At 33.3% G+C, this 20,203-nt stretch overlaps 1 non-coding gene across 1 annotated transcript; it reads left to right on the top strand.

Annotated features, from left to right (window-relative positions):
• The first annotated feature begins 1,163 nt into the window (after nucleotides 1-1,163).
• Nucleotides 1,164-1,270, top strand: LOC141637043 (small nucleolar RNA R71). The gene has a single exon (XR_012541607.1). It is a non-coding gene; the product is annotated as a small nucleolar RNA R71 (small nucleolar RNA).
• The last annotated feature ends 18,933 nt before the right edge of the window (nucleotides 1,271-20,203 follow it).

The following is a 20,203-nucleotide window of genomic DNA, read 5'->3' as shown; positions in this document are numbered from 1 at the left end:
AAGCCGGCACGTGATTTATTAATTCCGTGAAAGGAATTGAGACTTCCAAATTCTTCACAATTTCCATGAACTTTCCAAGTTGGTCATCAAATTTGGGTTTGGCTTGACGACTTGGAAAAGGGAGTCTAATCACAATGGGATCCTTCTCCTTGACCTTGTCTTCATTTTTCTTTGAACTTTCTTCTTTTGATGATTCTCCATCTTTGGAGCTTTGCACAATTTCTTCCTTTTCACTAGCTTCCACAACTTCATCCTCAACTTGCTTCCTTGGTGCTTCATACCTTGTACCACTTCTCAAGTGAATGGCACTAACCGTTTCATGTCTAGGGGGATTACTTTGAGGTGGTAATTGCCCCTTTTGTCTTTGTGATCTTGAAGATGCTAGTTGAGTCAATTGTGTTTCCAACATCTTGGTATGAGCTAGAATGTTGTTGATGGTGGTTTCTTTTGCTTGGCTATCTTTTTGCATTTGAGTGAAAAATTCTTGTTGATTCTTTTGCATTTGGAGGACCGCTTTTTCGACATCAAAACCTTGGTCATTTTGGTGATTGTATGGATTTTGATTTTGATAACCTTGGTTTTGATTGAAAAAGGGTCTTTGATTTTGGTTTCTCATGGGTGGTGGAGTGTATGTTGTTTGAGGGTTTTGAACATTTTGGCTTTTGTATGAGAGATTTGGATGGAATTTGGTGTTTTCATTGTAATAGTTGGAATAAGGGGTACCACTCTTGTATGCTTGGAAAGCATTCACTTGTTCATTTGTTCCCCTACATTCACCTTGGTCATGTCCCAAAGTTCCACAATTCTCACATATCCCACTTGGGATTGATGAGGATGCCATCATGGCATTAACATGATGCTTTGATGATTTTGAGTTTTCTTCAAGTCTAGCCATAGCTTGTTCAAACTTCAAGTTGATTGTGTCAATGTGAGCACTAAGTTGAGCACCCAATTGAGTAACGGAGTCCACTTCATGCTTTCCTCCTCTAGTAGCCTTGCGAGGTCTACTATATTGTGAGTTATGGATCGCCATTTCCTCAATCTTGTTCCATGTTTGATTGTCATCAACTTCGGTGAACATTCCATTTGATCCCATATTGAGAATGTTCCTTGAATCCTCATATAAACCGTTCCAAAATTGTTGTACCAAAAACCATTCGCTAAGTCCATGGTGAGGACATGAGCGACAAATTCCCTTAAACCGCTCCCAAGCTTCATACAAAGATTCTTCATCCCTTTGCTTAAAACCCGTAATTTGAGCTCTTAGCATGTTAGTCTTTTTCGGTGGGTAGAATTTTTTGTAGAAAGCTAGAGCCAACTTATTCCAAGAATTTATTCCGAGGGTGGCCTTGTCAAGGCCCTTCAACCATTGCTTCGCGGTGCCGATTAGAGAAAAAGGAAATAAGACCCATCTAATTTGGTCTTGAGTCACACCCGTTTGAGAGATTGCATCACAATAGTCGCAAAAGGTTTCCATATGAGAATGAGGGTCTTCACTAGGCATCCCCCCAAATTGGCTCCTTTCAATTAATTGGATGAAGGCGGACTTGGCAATAAAATTTCCGGTTAGATGTTGCGGTGTAGGAGTACCATTTGGTAGATTCTCCTCGGTGGGTACGGAGTGTGACGAGAATTTAGGCATTGTAGGTGGATTTTGTGGGGTATTGTGTAATGGGTTCTCCTCTCCTTCTATTGCGAAAGGGTTGATGAACTCACTAGTGGGTTGAACAATCTCACTAATACCTCTCAAATTCCTCCTAGCAAATCTCCTATTGTTCGTCAAGGTTCTTTCAATTTCACTGTCAAAAGGCAACAAATCACCTTGAGACCTTCTAGACATGCAAAATATCAAACAACTCGAAAACAGTTAGAACAAACCTTGAGGAGTTTTACTTCCCCAAGACGAAGAAAGACACAACTAATAACAATAAAAAGAAATCTAAATCAAGTAAACACCGTCCCCGGCAACGGCGCCATTTTTGATCGGTCCGTTTCGTGTTCACAATTAAGTAAATGTGATCGTTGGGTCACGTCGGAATCAAAACACAATTTATAGCTTCACGAACAACTCTACAATTAGTAAAGAGGCAAGTAAAGGTCGGATCCCAAGGGACGGGTATTGAAATGAGATTTCTATTGCAACTAGTGGTGTCTAAGGGGTGTCACAAATTGGGTTGATGTAGAAGGTCACTAACTAAAATAGCAATGAAAATAAACTAGCAAGATAAATTAAAAGGGGTGTAAACAATTGATTAAAAAGCACTAGGGTGTCATGGGATCATAGGGGAATCATGGGAATTGATCATACAAACATGTTCTCAAATTATAAGCAAGCAATTATTGTTGTGATGGATTGAGTTGGGTTATATCTTACAATCCTAGGAAAGTTTGGGTCCCGGAGCCGAATCGATTAGATTGTACAACACCTACAAGTCGACTTAGTCTTCCCTACTCAACAACATGCATGGTCTAATGAGACTCGAGTTGGGTTATGTCTTACAAGTCTCATTGAAAAGATAGAAGATGATAGTAAATGCAAGGATTCATAGGCTTAGCATTTCATCAAATATAACATGTGCATGAGTTGAGATCAAAACAAGCAAGCAAATAAAACATGAAAGCATATTAATTTAAGCATGAATCATTCCCCATGTTGGTTTCCCCTAATCACCCATTTAACCCTAGCTAAGAGACTACTCACTCATTATCATGTTGATCATGCTAGCAAGGTTGTCAATCATACCAACAAAATTAAACATGATGAATAAATGGAAGTAATTAACAATAATTAAAAAGGGATTAAGAGAATTATACCTACTAATGATTCCAATAATAAAGCAAAGATAAAAGAAGTACTTGATGCTTGATTGAGAGGTTGTCAATCTCCCAATAATAACCCGAATAATCTTCAATTACTCAAAATAAAGGATGAACAAAAGAGAGATTAAGGAAATAAAACTTGTATTAGAACTTGATTAATTGTTGATTACAATACTAAAGAGAGATTTGATTGATATTAACTACTCTAATTATTGATAAGAAGAACATGCTCCTCTAATTAGACTAATGGGGTATTTATAGTGGAAATTAGGGAGGATGCATTAGGGTTAACTAAGGGCTAAACTAGTAATTACACTTTTTAGATTGAGCAAGGAGGAGCCGGTATTTTTCGAAGGAAGGGATTCTTTCCTTGTAGCTTGGAGAAGAGGAAATCGTGCTGTGCTGGAATCCGGACGGAATAAGGTCGGGACGGGCGGATTCTGGCGATGGGGTCCGAGCGGATTCGAGGAAATCCGGGCGGATTGTGGAGGTGGAATCCGAGCGGATTAGAGGAAAGCCGCACGGATTCTGCAGCTGGAGGACGGCCGGATTGGGGACAATCCGCACGGATTGTCACTCAGCAAGACATCTTCTTCTTTTCTTCCCTTTTCTTCAAAAATTCCTTGGGGATTTCCTTGGGTACTCAAGGATCCTTTCTCAACATTGCTCTTCTACTATAATATGTACAAAGGCCTTCTAATCTTGTTTCTCCTTGATGCTTGGTCATTGGATTCGATCAATTTACTCTCGTTTTGCCATGAAAATGCAAGATTCTTACTCCTTTCCTACCAAGGGATCAAAATCTCAAAGAATATGCAAAACAAAGAACTAAAGATAAGAAATGACCCAAATATGCACTAAAAAGCATGGGAACAAGGCTAATTCGGGGGCTAAATATGCGCTAATTATGGTCACATCACTCCTCCTTACCTTCTACTTCTTTAATATACCCTCCAGCCTAAACTCTTTCAAAACCCAAATCATTAAAACTCATCTTGATTTACTTTGATATTTTCTGCTTATTCATTTGGCGGCTTTGGTCAACTCAGTGTTAGACCATTTGGACCTGCAATGTCTTTCTTCAACTTAATTTCACTGCTCTTCTTGGTCTCTTCCGAACACTCTTAATGCATGCCCTCGAACAGCTGTTAACCCAATCTATTAGCCCCTCTTGATTACTCTTGACAAAAAAATCAATGTAGCCCCTAGGCCCCTATAATTTTTGCACTACTTCTCTTTTGCACTACTTTTGAGTTAAGATGCGCAAATACCATCACAAACATTATTGTATTTAGTATAGGAAAGACCACACCATTGTTAATGAGATACTTTTATACTCCCTTATTAGGCCTCTTAGATCCCTTACTTTTGGACATACTACGCGTTAGATGTCTTTTGTTATTGTCAATGAGTCTTAGAATGTTTTTGACAATGAGTTGTGCTCCTTTTTCATCAACAACACACTTCTTACTCATTTTCCTTTTAACCCCTTTCTGACTGTTACATCTGTTATATCTCATTGGGCTTCACTTATTCTAAAGAGTGCTCACTACTACAAAAACGTGGGATACTGACGGCGAAAATCCGTCTGTAACAGCCCATACTGACGGAAAATCCGTCAGTATTTCCATTTCCTGACGGACATTCCGTTAGGACTCTGCGTCAGCGATTTTCGTCAATAAAATTACTGTCCTGACGGAATTTCCGTCAGTAAAATGCTATTACTAACGGATCACTGATGGAATTACCGTCGTCCAGTCACAGCAGGCAACTGACGGAATTTCCGTCAGTGCATGGTATTCCTGACGAATATTCCGTTAGGACGATGACACGTGGCATAATTGGCGGTTGATTTGGAAAACTGAAAAATAGGCCTCTGATGGAAATTCCGTCAGAAAAGTCAAACCTTCTTTGACTTGCCTGACGGATTTTCCGTCAGTAGTGGACACGTGACACTAAACTAGAATCCCAAATAATAGGCCTCTGACTGAAATTCCGTCAGGAATGTCAAACCTTCTTTGACTTTCCTGGCGGAATTTCCGTCTGGATTATTAAAAACAGGGCTGGAAACAGCAACTTGTTGCCCAGTCATGATGCGTATTTGCATCGTTTCAAATACAACCAAAACCTGCAAAACACATATATAATCGTCGACCAGCAAGCGAGAATCCATTTTCAAGTCGACCGCAATTGCGAGAATCAAGAGAGGCAACAAAAGAGAATTGAACGCAAAATTTTTACATAAAAAGTCGGCCAAATTCGTACATTGTCTTACTAATTAAACACAAATCACCAATGTTTTTTCATACTCCCAACTAGACAACAATTTTGCCCTAACTAAAGGCTTTAACCTATAGGAGAAATAAAACTACCACCTCCAAACCTATGTCCATCATCCGCAAAGTCGTCCGGACCATGTGGATTGAATTGTGAGCCCTTGACAGCCTTGTAGTACGACCGCATCTCATCGGGAGACTGTCCAGGTGGCAATGGTTGACTCATCTCCTCATTGTAAGCATTCTAAAAAAAGAGACAAAACCTGCAGAAATGATATATATATATATATATATATATTACCAATCTTTCTAAGAAAGATATTACCCTTCTTTCTAAGAAAGATATTACCGTTATTTGTAATAAAAATAAACATTAAATTGAATACAATAACTTACGTCTATCTCAGCAGCTCGAGGATTAACCCACTCGCCCTTCTTATTTTTCTTCGTCTTCTAAAAGAGCTTGTACGGAGTGGCCTCTACACCCTGAAAGTAGCATGAAAACAAGTAAAATCAAGAATATTCGACAATCATTTATATTAACCACTTTTTAAAAGCAATATAAACAATACTTACCAATTCCTTAAAAGCATCGGAGCAACTCTTCCGACCAAGAGTGTGGGTGCCCAATGCCTTCCCATCTTTAGCACCCGACCTCCGATTTACCTTGTTTATTTTTGAGTTTTTGGCAAAATTGGGATCGGTTTCTTCCCTTGTCTTAAGGTTCTCCGACCAAGTATCAGGAAACCCAATCTGGTTTTTTCTTATTATACTTCAATCCATTAATAAGAGAGGTAATCCGCCTTGTTACCCTAGTCTGCCACTCAGGCGCAGGATCATAGCCATGATCGGCGAATCTTACATGAGTCTGTTTCAAAAGCAAGTGTCAAATTAGTTATATAAAACTTAAGAAAATTATTATATACTTAAGAAAATTATTATTGAAATACATAATTATAGATAATTGTCAAATTAATTACCACAAAATATTTCACATATTCATAGGCTGTGCTTGGCTCGCTTCACCCCACCTAGTGAAGTACTCATCTCCGAGGTTACGGGTGAACGACCAGGTTACATATTGCTTGATCTCTGAGTCATCCCACCTGAAAAACACATAAATATTTGAAAATAAAACATTATTATGTAAATGATATATATATATATATATATATATATATATATATATATATATATATATATATATATATATATATATATATATATATATATATATAGAGAGAGAGAGAGAGAGAGAGAGAGAAGGGTTCTCATAAGGCCCTTACATCTTATGAGTCCCTAAGTCCTTATAAGGACCTTAGGATGGAAGGGATGGAAGGTTGAGATTTCATCTCATTGAATGGTCACAAATGAACATCACTAATATTCCTCCCTAATCATTCATAACTCCTTCTACTTCTAATCCCTTCTCTTTACCCACTCTCTCATCCCTCATTAATCATTCACTTTCATTCCTCTCATTTCCTCTGATTCTCTCTCAATAATAAAACCCAATAAAAAAAAAACCCAAAACCTAAATCTAAACAAACCAAAAAAACAAAAAAAAGGACAACATTCATCCTTCTTCCAGCCGGCAACCACCACCTTTCTCCGCGCACCACCGCCTTCCTCCTCCTCTTCTCCTTCCTCTCGTTTCTCCGGCTTCCCCACAACCACAAAAGCACCGTTCTCTCCTTTCTCCTGCCGCCAACCACCCCACGGCCACCCGTACCACCTATCTCCCTCCAGATCCCGCACCTCCTTTCCTCCACACCTCTCCTCCTTCTACCCGCACCTCCTTTCCTCCACACCTCTCCTCCTTCTACCCCCACCACCTTCCTCCACCCGCAACCCAACACCAGCCGGCCACCATCAACCAAAAACAACAACGACAACATCCAGCAACAACAACCAGCAACAACCAACAACAACACCACCAGCCTCCATCAACCAAGAACAACGACAACAACCAGCAACAACCAACAACCCAACAACAACCGGCCTTCCCCTCGCCCCCTCCAGATTCGCCGCCTCCTCCTTCCCGCCGTTGGTGTTGTCATTGGTGTTCATGTCGTTGTCGTTGGTGTTGGTGTTGATGTCGTTGGTGTTGTCGTTGGTGTTGTCGTTGCCATAGGTGTTGTCGTTGTCGTTAGTGTTGTCACCCTCACAACCACAACCAACCCGACATCCCTCTTTCTCTCCCATTTCCCGCCACCTACAGCCACCCTCACGACCACCCAGAACCACCACTCGACTCCTCTAACCACCCTCGACCTAGATCTGTCCATACCCAGACCCAAACCAACCCGCAACCCCTTCAAAAATGAAGCCCTAAACCGGGTCACCAAAGTCCTCATATTCGTTCAAATTTCAGATTTGTTGTTTTTTTTTTTTTTTTATTTTTTTTTTTTTTAAATTTTCGTTTGGTTTTTTGTTTTATTATTGTTATTATTGTTATTGGGTTTTTATTATTGGTATTTGGTTATTTGTTATTTTTCAAGTTTTTTTTTAAATTTCATATTTTGGGCTAAGGTTATACAATAATCAAAGTAGATTTATACTGTTAATGTATGAAAGTTATACATTGTATAAATTGAAGATACACAAATTTTGAACTAAAGTTATACATCTTGTCTATTAAAGTTATACACTGCGTGCATTAAATTTATACACACGATATATAAAATTTTTTGTTATTTCAGATTTCGTACAACTTCAGTGGTCATTGTGTACAACTTCAATGCTCTTATGTGCAACTTCAGTGATCATTTATTTCAGATTTTGTATATATTGTTTTTGGTTTTTGTTTTTTTGTTTTTTCTGTTTTTTTTTTGTTTTTTAGTTAAGAGTTGTTTTTTAAGGGTTTATTTTTGACTTGTTTTTGTTTTTGTTTTTTGTTTTATATAAAAGTTCACTATTTGCGACTAAAGTTATACCCTTAAAACATTAAAGTTATACTATTTACGACTAAAGTTATACCCTTAAAACATTAAAGTTATACTATTTACGACTAAAGTTATACACTTTTTACATTAAAGTTACACTATTAACATCTAAAGTTATACATTGTATAAATTGAAGTTATACAACCATTCAAGTTTGTTTTGTTGGTTTTTTTTTGGGTTTGGTTTTGTTTTTTTTTTTTTTTTTGTTATTTGTTTTTTTTACTTATTGGTTAATTTTTTATTATTGTTATTGAAGTTTTTTTATTGTACTTTTTTAACTTATTGGTTTTTTTAATATCATCTTCTTATGTGTTGTTTCAAATCTAAATTTATAGTTCTAAAGTTATACAATTTTGAACTAAAGTTATACAAATTTGGACTAAAGTTATACAAAAAATGACTGAAGTTGTACTCTTATGGAATAAAGTTATACAATTTTGGACTAAAATTACACAAATTTGGACTGAAGTTATACAAATAAGGACTAAAGTTATACAATTTTGGATTAAAGTTATACAAATTTTGACTACAATTATACAAAAAATGATTGAAGTTATACTCTTATGTAATAAAGTTATACAATTTTGGACTAAAATTACACAAATTTGGACTAAAGTTATACAAAAAATGACTGAAGTTATACAAATAAGGATTAAAGTTATTCAAACATGGACTAAAGTTATACAAAAACTGACTAAAGTTATACAAATAAGGACTAAAGTTATACAAAAATGGACTAAAGTTATACAAATATGAACTAAAGTTATACAAATAAGGACTAAAATTATACAAAAACTAACTAAAGTTATGCAAAAATGGGATAATGTTATACAAAAATGGACTAAAGTTATACAAATATGGACTAAAGTTATACAAAAATTGACTAAACTTGTATAACTTTAGTCCATACTTGTATAACTTTAGTCCGTATTTGTATAACTTTAGTCCTTATTTGTATAACTTTAGTCCATATTTGTATAATTTTAGTCAAGTTTTGTATAACTTTAGTCCTTTTCTGTATAACTTTAGTCAATTTTTGTATAACTTTAGTCCTTATTTGTATAACTTTAGTCCATTTTTGTATAAACTTTAGTCCATTTTTGTATAACTTTAGTCCTTATTTGTATAACTTTAGTACATATTTGTATAACTTTAGTCCATTTTTGTTTAACTTTAGTCCTTATTTGTATAACTTTAGTCCATATTTGTATAACTTTAGTCCATTTTTGTGTAACTTTAGTCCTTATTTGTATAACTTTAGTCCATATTTGTATAATTTTAGTCAAGTTTTGTATAACTTTAGTCCTTTTCTGTATAACTTTAGTCATTTTATATCATTTTTATATAAAAATGTCAAATATAAGATTAAAATCAACAAATTATAAAAATTTTTATATAGCTAAGATTAAAACAACAAATTTTATGAAAAATATTTTAGTAGATCTTAGATGAAAAAAAAGTATCTCACAAAAAAAAAACGAGATTTAAAACCCGAAATCTTAAAAAAAACGTTTAACAAGAAGAGATTTGAGAAAATGAATAAAAAATGAGAACTAACAAAATAAAAGACAATTAAAATAAAATAAAAGACAACAAAAAAATGAATGGAAAAAACAACTCAAAACATACAAATTAACACCAAACGAAAAAAAAAAACCGAGGTGGCGGCGGTGGGGTGGCGGCGGCGGGGGGGTGGTGAGTTGGTGTCGGGTGGGGTGGTGGTGGGTGGTGGTGAATGAAGATGAGAGGAGTGGGTGATTTATTTGGGTTTTGGTTTTTTTGGGATTTTGGGGTTTTTTTAGAGAGGAGAGAAAAGTGAGATGTAGAGAGAGGAGGAGGAGTTGTGATAATGAGATGATGAATGATTAGTGAGGTTGTTTTATTGAATTGATGAGTTAATTAGAGAAAAGGTGGAGAGATTAATTTGTAGCCACATATTGACATCAAATCCTAGCCTTCCATTGCCTTGATCCAATGGCCCTTAGAAGGACTTATGGACTCAAATACATATGTTGGCCTTAGTTGATCTCTTCTCTCTCTCTCTCTCTCACTCTTTCTCTCTCTCTCTCTCTCTCTCTCTCTCTCTCTCTATATATATATATATATATATATATATATATATATATATATATATATATATATATATATATATATATATATATAGGAGTTCTAATGAGTCCAACATGTGTCATTGAGTCCATAAGTCTCTCTAAGGGTCATTGGATGGACTCAATGGATGGTTGAGATGAATTTGATTAAGGGCCATTAAAAAGAAAAGGAAAAAAATGTGGATGGTTGGATTGAGATGGGTGGTTGAGATTGAAAATTACCAAACAAAATTACCACTAATCAAATTTCTATACACTAATTAATTTTTGTTTCTCTCTCTAGCCCCTAATTAATCAGTTTTGAGTTTTAGATTTCAGAAGTGTAAATGTAATGTTGTATGAGTTTTACAAGTGTAAATGTGATGTTTTACGAGTGTAAATGTAACATTTTAAGAGTGTAAATTTGATTTTTTGTGACGGAAATTTTTTACATTTTACAAGTGTAAATGTGATGTTTTACGAGTGTAAATGTAACATTTTAAAAGTGTAAATTTCATTTTTTGTGACGGAAATTTTGAATTTATATAGTTTTAACATTTTACAAGTGTAAATGTGATGTTTTACGAGTGTAAATGTAACATTTTAAGAGTGTAAGTTTGATTTTTTGTGACGGAAATTTTGAATTTATATAATTTTAACATATTACAAGTGTAAATGTGATGTTTTACGAGTGTAAATATAACATTTTAAGAGTGTAAATTTGATTTTTTGTGACGGAAATTTTGAATTTATATAATTTTAACATATTACAAGTGTAAATGTGATGTTTTACGAGTGTAAATGTAACATTTTAAGAGTGTACATTTGATTTTTTGTGACGGAAATTTTGAATTTATATAATTTTAACATTTTACAAGTGTAAATGTGATGTTTTCCGAGTGTAAATGTAACATTTTAAGAGTGTAAATTTGATTTTTTGTGACGGAAATTTTGAATTTTTATAATTTTAACATTTTACGAGTTTAAATTTGATGTTTTACGATTGTAAATGTAACATTTTAAGAGTGTAAATTTGATTTTTTGTGACAAAAATTTTGAATTTATATAATTTCAACATTTTACAAGTGTAAATGTGATGTTTTACGAGTGTAAATGTAATATTTTAAGTGTAAATTTGAAGGTTTTAGAGTGTAAATTTGGTCCTATGAGTGTGACTTTGGTCCTTTATAAGTGTAACTTTGGTCCTTTACGAGTAAAACTTTAGTCCGACTACCAATAAACACCACCACCGTTGTCCTCCACCACCAACTCATATCCACAAAAAATCTATATAAATTTAACGAGTGTAAATGTACAGGTATATGAGTGTAAATGTAAAGAAATATGAGTGTAAATGTAAAAATTATGAGTGTAAATGTAAAGAAATACGAGTGTAATTGTAAAGAAATATGAGTGTAAATCTGAAAATGCGTGTAAATGTAAAAAATATGAGTGTTAATGTACAGAAATACGAATGTAAATGTAAAAAAAATATCAGTATAATAAATATATTTATTAGATCTGGGTTTGAATATGAACAAAACCGGCTTAAATATAAATAAACACCCACAATAAACAAACTTGGTTTAAAAAAAATAAAAGAAAATAAAAAGAAAATACAATTATGACTAAAAAACAAACCAAAATTGGCTCTTGAAACACACAAACCAACGACTTGAACCCACAAAGAAACCAAAGAAAAAAAAACAATAAAGAAAAAGCAAAACACAGTGAAGACAACCCATTGACTCAAAAACAAAAACCACAAAATTCAAAACACAGTGAAACAAAAAACCTAATAAACAATTATGACTCAAAAACAACACCACAAACACCATCAACGACAACACAAACAACATCAACGACAACCGTGTTATTAACAGTAGATCTGAGTTTTTTTTTAAGTATAGGGTCGTGTGTTGTGGTGGTAGTGGAGGACGGCAGCAGCACCGTCGATGTCAACAACAAAACCATCGACAATGAACAGATATGGCGTGCGTCATTCTGGTGGTGTGCGTCATGGTGGTGGTGTGTCGTGGTGGTGATGTGCGTCGTTCTGAGTTTTCCGATTTTTTTTTTTTTTTTTTTTTGGTGGTTGTAGATCCGGTGTTGGTTTGTGGTGGTTGGTTATTTGCGTGGTGGTTGTGGGAGACAGACATCGGAAAGGAAGAGAAGGTGTCGTTGGTGTATGGTGGTGAGCAAGGTGGCGGAAAGAGGAGGTTGCGGTGGGGTAATGCGACGCATTGGTGTTGTTGTGGGGTGGTTGTCGTGGATCTGGAAAAGGGAGGATGCAGGATTTTTTTGGTGGTTGGTGGTGTCGGGTTTTGGTGGGTGGTGTCGGGTTGTGGTGGGTTGTTATTGCGGCTGGCTTTTGGTGGGCGTGCGTGTTGGTGGTGGTTGGCTGGGTGGTGGTGTCGGTGGGGTTCGTGGGCGTGGGTGGGTGGAGATGGTCGGTGGGGTCGGGTGAGGAAGAGGGGGAATTTTTTTTTGAATTATTTGGTTTTGAATTTTGTTGGATTTTTGAGAGGAATTGGGTTATTTGGTTTTAAGAGAGATAGAGAGCTGATATTTGTGTGAAGGAGAGAGAAGTGAGTGGGAAAAGAAGGGTTTTATAGTGAAATTAGGGGTTGATTAGTGATAGTAGAGAGGGAAAGTATTTAATTACGATTGATCCCCTAATTTTCGCACTAATCCTCCCTTTTTCTCTTTCAATCTCAGCCTTCCATCTTATCTTTTTAAGGGTCCTAAAGAGGACTTATGGACTCAATAGATTTGGGTGGACTCATTAGATCTCATTTCTATATATACATATATATATATATATATATATATATATATATATATATATATATATATATATATATATATATATATATATATATATATATATAGAGAGAGAGAGAGAGAGAGAGAGGCGGGATCTCGTGAGTTTGGTTCTTACGGTGAGTTGTGAGTTTGAAAAATCTAAACCATTGAATGAGAACCACTGAATGGCTAAGATTGAATAAAAAACAATGCCCAACATTAAAACAGGGCGTCATTCTAACTTTATATTTTTCTAAGCCCATAAAAACTCTCCTCATCCTCTCTCTGCTCTCAACGAAAAAATCCCAAAATCTGGGTAAAAACAAAATACTGGCCACCATTACTATAAGCTGCTTGTTCCCTCGTTGGAGGTATTCTTGGCTTCTTTTTTGTCTTCTCTGCTTGTCTACTGAAAAAATTTACAGTAGCAGTCATATATCTTCATGATTTCAAGGATTCTAGTATCAAATTAATCAATTCAGCATCAATCTTGTAAAAATCGTTAATTTCAATTGATTACCGAAGTTTCAGAGAAAGAAAAGAATTCTCAAAGTTACAATTTATGATGTATAATGTCGGTATACACACTAGTTATGAATTATGATTTTTTTTCCCATTGTTTGATAGAAAGAATGAAGTCTCATACAGTCCTTTCAAGCCAAATATGTCGGTATACATACAGACCTTTCAAGCAAGTAGAACGATCGCTTTAAACTTTTATCACTGTAATTGATGAATTGGTTTGAATTTCATCTCATAAATTAGTTAATTTAGTATAATATTGAGTGGGTTAATAATGTAATGTTTCTATTTAAACTGGGTTTGTGTTTTTGATTAATCGATTGAATTTCATCACCTTTCTAGAGCTTTTAATGGGTTCATCTCTGACTTTGGTAGTTTTGTTGATTGGTTAAGGTAGGAAATTAGTCCTCCATGTTGAGGTATGTCCAACAGCATTTAATCTAAGCAATTTGATACACAATTTACGTAATTCTATACATAACTTTTGTCTGGCAATTTAATCTAGGCATTTCTAGATAATATTTAAAGATGGCATCATTAGATGCATTTTTTTTTTGTTAAAGTGCTTGCATTTAATCAGGTTACCCTGCAATGGCGACATCGTTTTAGTATATAGTTATTGAACTGAGCGTCGTCCTTGAAAAATGTTGAATGCATGCTCACTCTCTGATGAGGCCGGAACGATGCACATATGTACGAATTGTGGTGGTTGATATTTGGCAGAAATAACATCACAATAACACCAGAATAACAGCACAACATGCGGTAAAAAAAGAGTAAAAAAAAATCAAAGTAGTAAAAAAAATCAAAGTGACACCGGAATAACAGCAGAATAACAGTAGAATAACATCACAATAACACGTGGTAAAAAAAATCATAGTGATACCGGAATAACATCACAATAACAGCAGAATAACAGTAGAATAACAGCACAATAACATGTGGTAAAAATATAAAGAAAAAAAAAATCAAAGTAGTAAAAAAATCAAAGTGACACCGGAATAACATCACAATAACAAAGAGAATAACGGAGAATAACAAAGACATAACACGTGGTAAAAAAAATGAAAGTCGTTAAAAAAAATCAAAGTAACAGCAGAATAACATCAGAATAACAGTAGAATAACAGCACAATAACACGTGGTAAAAAAAATCAAAGTCGTAAAAAAAATCAAAGTAACAGCAGAATAACAGCGGAATAACAATAAGATCACAATAACATGTGGTAAAAAAAAAGAGAAAAAAAAATCAAAGTAAAAAAAAGCACGATAACATCATAATAACACGAGGTAAAAAATAAGAGTAAAAAAAATTCAAGTAAAAAAAAAATCTGGTACAAAAAGAAAAAAAAAACATAATGAGAAAATTAGAGAAAAACATAAGAGAAAAAAAAATCAAAGTCGTAAAAAAAAAGCATAATAACACGAGGTAAAAAAAAAGGCGATAAAAAAAATTAATGTAAAAAAAAAGTAGCACTAGAAAAAAGAGAAAATAAAATAAATAACAATGCTTTTATATGACAACTAAGATTAATCTTGGCCACTCATTTCTAATTTAATCTACTGGTTGAGATTCCCCCAACTCACAACTCACCATAAGAGCCAAAATCACCAAATCCAATCTCTCTCTCTCTCTCTCTCTCTCTCTCTCTCTCTCTCTCTCTCTCTCTCTCTCTATATATATATATATATATATATATATATATATATATATATATATATATAGAGAGAGAGAGAGAGAGAGAGAGAGAGAGAAAGAGAGGTTGGATCCGGTGAGAACGACCATTCAGTGAGAACGGTGAGAACGTAGTAGATACATTAGAATATATATAAAAGGTGCACCTTTTGTTTTTTTTTTTTTTTTTTTAAAAAAAAAAATTTTCGTTTGGTTTTTTGTTTTATTATTGTTATTGGGTTTTTATTATTGGGTTTTTATTATTGGTATTTGGTTATTTGTTATTTTTCAAGTTTTTTTTTTTAAATTTCATATTTTGGGCTAAAGTTATACAATAATCAAAGTAGAGTTATACTGTTAATGTATGAAAGTTATACATTGTATAAATTGAAGATACACAAATTTTGAACTAAAGTTATACATCTTGTCTATTAAAGTTATACACTGCGTGCATTAAAGTTATACACACGATATATAAAATTTTTTGTTATTTCAGATTTCGTACAACTTCAGTGGTCATTATGTACAACTTCAATGCTCTTATGTGCAACTTCAGTGATCATTTATTTCAGATTTTATATATATTGTTTTTAGTTTTTGTTTTTTTTTTGTTTTTTAGTTAAGAGTTGTTTTTTAAGGGTTTATTTTTGACTTGTTTTTGTTTTTGTTTTTTGTTTTATATAAAAGTTCACTATTTGCGAGTAAAGTTATACCCTTAAAACATTAAAGTTATACTATTTACGACTAAAGTTATACCCTTAAAACATTAAAGTTATACTATTTACGACTAAAGTTATACACTTTTTACATTAAAGTTACACTATTAACATCTAAAGTTATACATTGTATAAATTGAAGTTATACAACCATTCAAGTTTGTTTTGTTGGTTTTTTTGTTGAGTTTGGTTTTGTTTTTTTTTTTTTTTTATTATTTGTTTTTTTTACTTATTGGTTAATTTTTTATTATTGTTATTGAAGTTTTTTTATTGTACTTTTTTAACTTATTGGTTTTTTTAATATCATCTTCTTATGTGTTGTTTCAAATCTGAATTTATAGTTCTAAAGTTATACAATTTTGAACTAAAGTTATACAAATTTGGACTAAAGTTATACAAAAAAATGACTGAAGTTGTACTCTTATGGAATAAAGTTATACAATTTTGGAGTAAAATTACACAAATTTGGACTGAAGTTATACAAATAAGGACTAAAGTTATACAAATAAGGACTAAAGTTATACAATTTTGGATTAAAGTTATACAAATTTTGACTACAATTATACAAAAAATGATTGAAGTTATACTCTTATGTAATAAAGTTATACAATTTTGGACTAAAATTACACAAATTTGGACTAAAGTTATACAAAAAATGATCGTTATACAAATAAGGATTAAAGTTATTCAAACATGGACTAAAGTTATACAAAAACTGACTAAAGTTATACAAATAAGGACTAAAGTTATACAAAAATGGACTAAAGTTATACAAATATGAACTAAAGTTATACAAATAAGGACTAAAATTATACAAAAACTAACTAAAGTTATGCAAAAATGGGCTAATGTTATACAAAAATGGACTAAAGTTATACAAATATGGACTAAAGTTATACAAAAATTGACTAAACTTGTATAACTTTAGTCCATACTTGTATAACTTTAGTCCGTATTTGTATAACTTTAGTCCTTATTTGTATAACTTTAGTCTATATTTGTATAATTTTAGTCAAGTTTTGTATAACTTTAGTCCTTTTCTGTATAACTTTAGTCAATTTTTGTATAACTTTAGTCCTTATTTGTATAACTTTAGTCTATTTTTGTATAAACTTTAGTCCATTTTTGTATAACTTTAGTTCTTATTTGTATAACTTTAGTACATATTTGTATAACTTTAGTCCATTTTTGTTTAACTTTAGTCCTTATTTGTATAACTTTAGTCCATATTTGTATAACTTTAATCCATTTTTGTGTAACTTTAGTCCTTATTTGTATAACTTTAGTCCATATTTGTATAATTTTAGTCAAGTTTTGTATAACTTTAATCCTTTTCTGTATAACTTTAGTCATTTTATATCATTTTTATATAAAAATGTCAAATATAAGATTAAAATCAACAAATTATAAGAATTTTTATATAGCTAAGATTAAAACAACAAATTTTATGAAAAATATTTTAGTAGATCTTAGATGAAAAAAAAGTATCTCACAAAAAAAAAACGAGATTTAAAACCCGAAATCTTAAAAAAAACGTTTAACAAGAAGAGATTTGAGAAAATGAATAAAAAATGAGAACTAACAAAATAAAAGACAATTAAAATAAAATAAAAGACAACAAAAAAATGAATGGAAAAAACAACTCAAAACATACAAATTAACACCAAACGAAAAAAAAAAATCGAGGTGGCGGCGGTGGGGTGGCGGCGGGAGGGGGGGGGGGGGGTGTGAGTTGATGTCGGGTGGGGTGGTGGTGGGTGGTGGTGAATGAAGATGAGAGGAGTGGGTGATTTATTTGGGTTTTGGTTTTTTTGGGATTTTGGGGTTTTTTTTAGAGAGGAGACACTACTACAAATCCAGGCAACTACAACGCCCTTTAACGAATATTCACGAAAATCACAATAGACGTTGTAGAATGTATGGCGCGAATTTTACTAAAATCAATTACAACGGGTATGGTTATAAAAACCGTTGTTATTCGTTTTAACAACGGGTCACACATGAACAACCGTTGTTAATAATTTGGCGCAAAATTGGCGCAAAGTTAGTGAAAAGTAATCACAACGGTTATTTTTGAAACCCGTTGTTAAAACTTATTTAACAACGGGTGTTTTTTATAACCGTTGTTAAAACATATTTCACAACGGTTGTTGTTTAATAACCGTTGTCAATACCTTCCATACTATAAACCACACAAACACAAGTCTGCTGCAACCACAAAACACAAACCTTAATACACAAACACAAACCCAAAGAAGAAATGCGCAAAACACAAACACAAAACACACACTTTCTCATCGTCTCTTTCTCTCTTTCTCATCGTCGCTTTATCTTCTCGCCATCACTTTTGATTTCATCGTCTCTTTACGTACGTTACGTAATTATCGGGTTTGTTTCATCGTCATTATTTTATTGTTCTAATTATTTCATTTCAATTTATGTGTTTTTATCGACCATTAGGTTCCGTTCAAAGATCTGCTAATTATTTCATTTCCATGTATGTGTTTCTAATTATTTCATTTCCATCTTCTTTGGCGTCCTTGATACGGATCGAGCATGTTTTAGCAGATTAGGGTTTGGAGAATATATTGAGATAATGGAAATGCATGTTAGTTGAGATAATGCAATGTATTTATACTAATGTGTGGGTTGAGTTGTTTTTTAATTAATATATATGTTAGGAAGTTGTGCCATATATGTTAGGAAGTTGTGCCATAATCAGATCTTGATGATGACTGATAGATCTATGGAGTTGAAAAAATGGAAGCAAATCAAACAAGCATAACTCAACACTTTCAAAATGATCATTTCATTTAATTTTAAACCAAATACATTACAAAGAATTATCGAAATCAAAAGATGTATAATAAGCCGGAACAACCCCGGTTAAGCGTAAAAAGCGCTTCTCAACCTGCCACCAATCACGCCACTCTGGTATACCGCTAACTTCCGGGTCATTGGCTTCATATTTTGCAATAACAGATTGAATATATGCAAGGACACGACTTGCATGTGGAGATAAGGTTGGAAGAGTACAACTCAACATATCTCCGGCCGACCAAGTTGCGAAATAACAGATAGGCGGGGTATGAAGATGAAGATGATGATGATGATGAGGCTTTGTTGACAAGCCGGACCGCTTCACGCCTCTTAATCCAATAATTCCGTTGATGTTCAAGGGATGCTTTGATTAATGGGTGTTGATCGGCGGGAAGCCCGGCGAGAACCTTCCCATCATCTTCAATCGTTTGTGTAAGCCATTCTTCGTTGTTGATAAAATTAGGGTTCATTGCCATGTTGTTTCAATTAATGAATGATAGTAAAGGATGCTTTAATATGTTAGTAAAGGATGCTTTAATATTTATAGCTAGTAATATTTAATTTATTTATTTTTTATTTTTTAAGAACAAACACAACAACGGTTATTTACAAACAACCCGTTGTTATAACTTTCCCCCCCAAAATTGAGTCACACTTTCCACAACGGGTTTTTATACTTAAAACCGTTGTTAATATTTTTCACAACGGCTTCCTTAAGAAAACCAACCGTTGTTAAAACCTTTTACAACGGACGCTTTAACAACGTCCGCTTTTTTATATAACAACGGTTTTTGACCGTTGTTATAGGTTGTATCTGTAGTAGTGAGAGAAAAGTGAGATGTAGAGAGAGGAGGAGGAGTTGTGATAATGAGATGATGAATGATTAGTGAGGTTGTTTTATTGAATTGATGAGTTAATTAGAGAAAAGGTGGAGAGATTAATTTGTAGCCACATATTGACATCAAATCCTATCCTTCCATTGCCTTGATCCAATGGCCCTTAGAAGGACTTATGGACTCAAATACATATGTTGGCCTTAGTTGATCTCTTCTCTCTCTCTCTCTCTCTCTCTCTCTCTCTCTCTCTCTCTCTCTCTCTCTCTCTCTCTCTCTCTCTCTCTCTCTCTCTCTCTCTCTCTCTCTATATATATATATATATATATATATATATATATATATATATATATATATATATATATATATATATATAGAAGTTTCTATACACTAATTACCACTAATCAAATTTCCAAAAAAAATTACCAAAAAAAAATTACCACTAATCAAATTTCTATACACTAATTAATTTTTCTTTCTCTCTCTAGCCCCTAATTAATCAGTTTTGAGTTTTAGATTTCAGAAGTGTAAATGTAATGTTGTATGAGTTTTACAAGTGTAAATGTGATGTTTTACGAGTGTAAATGTAACATTTTAAGAGTGTAAATTTGATTTTTTGTGACGGAAATTTTTAACATTTTACAAGTGTAAATGTGATGTTTTACGAGTGTAAATGTAACATTTTAAAAGTGTAAATTTCATTTT

The sequence above is a fragment of the Silene latifolia genome, chromosome Y (assembly GCF_048544455.1).
Source record: "Silene latifolia isolate original U9 population chromosome Y, ASM4854445v1, whole genome shotgun sequence".
Lineage (NCBI taxonomy): Eukaryota > Viridiplantae > Streptophyta > Magnoliopsida > Caryophyllales > Caryophyllaceae > Silene > Silene latifolia.
This window is presented reverse-complemented; position numbering and strand designations above follow the sequence as displayed.